The sequence below is a fragment of the Amphimedon queenslandica genome, unplaced genomic scaffold (genome assembly GCF_000090795.2).
Source record: "Amphimedon queenslandica unplaced genomic scaffold, v1.1 AMPQUscaffold_13331, whole genome shotgun sequence".
Taxonomy (NCBI): domain Eukaryota; kingdom Metazoa; phylum Porifera; class Demospongiae; order Haplosclerida; family Niphatidae; genus Amphimedon; species Amphimedon queenslandica.
Window position 1 is genome coordinate 20709 of NW_003546433.1, and position 6320 is coordinate 27028.

The window sequence follows — 6320 nt, forward strand, 5'->3', positions numbered from 1 at the left end:
GACTTTGGTATAACTGCATTGTCCTAACAGTACCTAAATGACTTAAAATTGACTTAAAATGACATCATCAATATGTCCCATTTGATTTTTACAAATCTACAGCTTAATGTATGAACTTTGTTTTCAAATTAAGATTTTTCACAGTTTAATGGAATCATGCACTATCATCAGACATATCCAGATAAAAGAGCAAAAAGTTTTTTAAAAAGAAAAAAAGAGAGCAGAGCAGTCATAAAAAATAGACAATATGGAGAAATAATGTACAAGTATAGAATATTATTATCATTATTTAATTTGATGCAACTATTCACTTTAGTAAGCAAATTTCTAGATATTGAGTGAATAACACTACAGAAAACAACAGGAATAGTACTTTATTATTTTCTAACTATCATTTATCCTAACATTAAAGACAGAACGCATATAGATAAGTGTGTGCAAAAAAAATTTGTACAGGACAAGTACTTTACAAGCGTGGCATAATAGGAAGCATACATGCATCTAATAAATGGCTATAACTTGAACATAAAAAGAGCATTGAAAGAATCAAAACTATACAACATGCAAAACAATAAACAATTATATAGTATTTTGCAAGACTCACCAAATTTGTATATTTTGAGAGGTATTCTTCTACATCAAAATAGAATTACTTGCTTTACTTTTCATGAAATTAATTTGGCTAACTGCAAGAGCAAGGGACAAATACATTGAATGATAGGTACATACATAATCATAGGCGGCTGCAGAATTTTGAATTTACCCAGGCTCATCAATTATTTATAACAATTGGGGGTGTGGTCAATTAATTAAATGACTGACATTAATGATACTAGCCACTTGAAGCCAGTTACCACAAAAAAAAACTGTTAAGATGAACTGATACAGTGTGTGAACAGTTGTGGTCAAAGAAAATGAATTAAAGTGATTATCTCACTCCTAATAATAACAAAACACACCATTTGGGTGTGGTTTTGATTGAAAGCTACCCAGGCATAGCCTCGGCATGCCTGGGCCTGCAGCCACCTATGTACATAATTCATTATGCAACTTAAAGTTCCTGTCAAAATTGTAAAGAAATTCACCCAAAAAGTTTGAAAAAATGCGTTATGCATGTCTGTCTCATATTCATCACTTTCATGTATAAGAATATATCACAAAGTCTAAAGTTTACAAATACTTCCAGTAATAGATTTTAATCATTAATGAACAACAAAGATAATTTTGCAAGTAAAAATGTATAACAAAGAAAATTATCCATGTGTGTATTGCTTACTTCCTTACTATGTCCAGGTTGAGTATATTCAGCAAAGATCTTGAGTTACAATGAATAAAGAATTTAGAAGCCTCAAAACTAATTTAACTTCCACACCCACTAGGACAAAGTATCCTTAGAGTATGAGCTACCAACTGTATCCAGCAAATGACACCACCTGAAAAATATAACAAGAAGGATAGCATGATAATACATGTAAACTGTGAGTGTAATTATACTCAAACCTTTACAAACTTCTCAGAAAACTGCTATGTCCTTCTAGTAAACATACATAAAATAGTGACAAGGCCTCCATTTCTCATAATGGAAAAGTGAACTGAAGAGAGAAAGGTTGTTTTGCAATAAAAAAGGAGACTCTTACTTTATAAAGCACAATTAGACTGAGATGGTGAGTGTTTTCCCTTTGCTTAACCGGTATATATGCTCCATTGCTGTGAACTACTGCCTCATAGTAGTACACACATAACTTGTTCTGCAACAGTTTCTGTAGTCAGAAAAAGTGTACAATGATATGCTTTTAGTGCCATTAACCAATTCTTCAAACTACAGCAGAAAGAAAATGTAATGTAAGTGTCACACCTAGTTATGTGTATCAATAAAATGCAAAACAGTTAATCTATGCATGTACATTATAGTCTTAAAACGAATTTTACAACTTGCAACTTTTCCTCACATACTCAAGTGCAATAGCATGTGGATGTACCACAGAGTATAAGGAAGAAACTTTCTTAGCAGAAGGTGCCATTTGGTAAAACATTTAAAAAATAAGACTCTTCCTAAAAGATGTGCTACAAGTGAAACAACACTAAAATATAACACTACAGAATATAGATGCACATTACAAATGCAACCAACAGAAGACTAAAACAAGCAAGGTTCTTTTGTTAGGTCGCACTACATTACTACCAATGATAAATCAAATACTTTTTTGCATACAGCACCAGTTACTATTCTTCTCAACACTCCCTAAATGAAAAAATGAAGACTATCTATTTAACATATTTATGGATTTTAAAAGTGAGACAATTTGCATTTATTATACAATACACTGCATATCATACAATAAATCCAAACCTGGACGAGGAGGTAGTCTCACATTCCAGGTCAAAAAACTCACAACTCTGCAATTTTACCTAAGCAGCACATTATAGCAGTAACTCTCTCTCTCATTTGCCACATACAGTTCAAAACACTTGGCATGCTACTTTATATGTGTGGTTTAGCATGAAGTTTATTTCACTACACATCCTGTACAACACAACAGCCTCCACCACAAAGCATAGCATGGCATGTTCACAATATGACACAAAAGCTGCCACACAACATGTGGTACTACTTACATGATTTTACTACAGCAATGTAACACTCTGTATAATGCAACAACAACCGCCACCCAAAGTGTGGTACGGCACGTAGCTACATTCAGAGTTTCTAAACCACTCTGTGAAATGTAACAGCTGCCACCCAAAGCGTGTCACAGCAATTGAGCATAAAGATCTAGTGACTTTTATCACTCTTAGAACTTTAATAAGCTGCCACCCAATATGTGGTACAGCACCAAATAGTTAGTCACCCTGTATTTAACTGTCATAATATCATTACATGTCACATGGTAATGACCAGTTTGTATAGTTAGTATTGTGTGTTTTAATTTAAAAAATTCTCACAAACTGCCATTAGCATGTGCTGCAAAGGTTTAGGCAAATGTCACAAATGTGGAAAGTTTGTCTACAACAGTGAGGGAGAGTGAGTATTCACATACTCAAGTGGCAAAATATGATAAGCATACAAGGAGTAATTACAAACAAACAAGATGCAGTTGTACTTTAACCACAAATAATGAAATTAAAATATCTTACGTTATAATTGCACTGTATTAATGAAAATAGAAGACATGGTATAAAATTCTTTATAACATCAAAGACAAAGATCTTACCATTTTTTATTAAGCTAAAGACAATCAAACTAAACAATTCCACTCTAAAATAGCCAGGCTAAAATGTCATTACACTGCTTTTAATCAAGTACAGGTATCGCTAAATTATAGTGATTACGATTAATGTGGTACAGATACAACATGACTTTCATGGGTGTCATGCAAGTTTCGTTAGTGAACCGAGGCACATAAGTATGCCAATCACGGTAAATGGAATATTCTAAAAATACCATAATCTTAACTTATGACATTGTCGCAGTTGCAAATACCTCATATTCAGTTGACCATGAGGTTCCAAAATAGAGTTTATGTCTGTTTATGTGACTCCTCACTGCTTTTATGCATCAATATCGTAATAAATTCCTGCATGAACGAGCCTACCAAAGGCAAGAACATTGGCAGGGTCAAGCATGAAGTTAATTAAGGACATACGGACTGCAAAATGATTGTCTTCAGTACCAGTAATGGCTTTTTGACTATAGAAACATGCACCATCACCGACAATCTCATCCCAAATATGAGGAGCTATTTCTTTGCAAGGAACCTGTTTGACAGCATCAACACGTTGCAATACCAGAAAGCTTTGATATAATTGCAACTGCTTTCTGTACCCAATACCTATTGGTAGGAGGTGGTAACATTTCATGCAAAACCTTTCAAGCACACTTGGTCTTTTCTTCATGAATTAAACAGTCTGATTCAAGACTGTGAAATGATTTTGTCACTACTTTTTGACCCACAGTCATTGTGAGGAACAGTTGCACTATCAACACCAGTTGTTCTGTGGTCTTTCATTTTGAATGGAAAAGGGGTCAGCAAGCACCTTGGTACAGAGAGCTCCAACTTCTTAATTCGAAACAAACTTGGAGTGCATACAGAAGGAGAATCTACTTCTTCAGTCACTGCTAAATGGAAACTTTCCTCTTTTAATTTCGATGGACTTGGTGTCATTGATGGTGAAGGGCACTTACTTAAAGACACCTGTACCTCCCGCATCTTTTGGATAGATGTTGGAGTACTTTTGGATGGAACAGAAGTCAGCGGTACTGAGGAATCCCACTTTTTATTCTGCAACAAAATTGGAGTACGTACAGATGGAGAACCCACTATTTCAGTCACTGCTAAATGGGAACTTAGCTTATTCATTTTAGATGGTCCTGGGGTCATCGACGGTGAAGGGCACTTACTTAAAGATACATGTATCTCCTGCATGTTGTCCACAGAAGTTGGAGTACATATGGAGTGAGAGCCTACTTTATGAACAGTTGATACAGTGTGTAAAATGTGCACCACAGGAGTACTTTGCCGTGGAATTTGTGGTAGAACAGGAATATGGCGAACAGCATTTTGATACATACATCTCCAACGTTTTACCAAGGATAAAAGATGGAGTGGATAAAGTAGCAGAGCCTACTTTTTCAGCAGTTGATGCATTGCATGGCACAATGACACTTCCAAGAGCAGGGGTACTTTGGTCATTAATTTTTGATAGAACTAATGGAGTAGGGACTTTTGGTGAATACAGACCCATTTTCTTAAGTGGCGGTGTCCACAAGGCACTACGAGTGAGTGAGCTATCCATAGCCCTTTTCCTATTTCTTACATTATCAGGGCAATCCCATTTGTGACATGAAAAATTGGGACATGCACACGATTCAACAACCATTTTATCACTTAGGGAACATCCAAAGTCATAACAATCATCGTCATATTCAGATACATTGTCCTCACTTTTGGATGCATTGATTGCACAGGAGGTATCAATTGCAGTAGCAATATCACATGTTCTCCTCAGTGGACAACTCTTGTGGGACATCCTTCTGTGGTCTGTTGAGCTACATTTGCATTTGTCAGTGGAGGCATCTGCAATTACTTCTTCAGTAAATGCATCCCTTCCATAATCTTGATTCATTGCACTCTCTTTTACAAACAATTGCCTGCGTTGATGTTCAAAGACTTTACGCTTTCTCTTATAAAGCTTCTTCCTTGCTTTAGCAACATTGGTGTTCTTGCTTTCTATATCAAAAAATCTATCTGCATTATAGCTTCTCCAAAATAGATGGAAGATTCTGAACAATAGGAAGGCACATCCGCTTGTAAAAAGATAGGTCATGCAACCTTGAATGAGACCTATGTTGGTAGAAACATGGTAGTGAAGATGTGCAAGGTTCCAATTTTTGAACCTATACGTAACAAGCACATTGGGCGATGCTTCAACAGGGTTTGTTGTGACTTTACCTATTTCAGGACGTATCAATACATCAGCCAGACCTGCCTTTTCTTGACACTCTAACTTGTAAGCTAGGGTATGAAATGGACACTTCAAAACTTGGTCACTTTTGTAAGGTTTTTCATGGCATTTTAAATTGTATTTCTCTGTACAAGAACCACAGCTACACACTACTAATGGGTGAAAATCACACTGGCCACAATCCCATTGGTGTTCATCCTGAAAGTGGTGCAATGCCAAGTTCATTAATTTCTCTGAGAAAGCATTAGGTCTGTGCCAGCATTCGTAAGGCACATCTCAAATGAGGCTTTGGCTTTTCGGATCAACTATAATACTCGCCTCCCGGAAATGAAAGATTGTGTGGGCGTGGTAACCACACCCCATGACATCACGATAATTACAACATTATGGGCGTGTCCAAAATAATAATGGCGTCTATTAAACAGTGGATATTACACTTCTAAAATCTAATGACTTAAGGATGGTAAATTGGGCTTTACCTCATGAACTTTGAGCAGGTTGGATTATTAACTTATTATTTATATTATATTAAAGTGATTAATTATTATAGAGCTGGTAAGGCTGGACTCACGGGTGTTTAATCACGGCACAAAGTCAATAATTAGAACAATAATTTATTACTTACGGTATTATCAAATTTGAGTGATGTTTCCTCAAAAGGAGGAAGTTTTGTAATCATTATATCATATTCATAGTACAAACCACATAGTAATAACTGTTATAATATGATAGTACAACACCTTATAAAGCTATATAACTATACTGCGCATCTCTGAGACTCTACCACTAGTACTGCGCAGCACCTGTACAGCTGGTCTTATTCAAACGAAGTTGTAGTAGGGTAGTTCTGTGGTCTT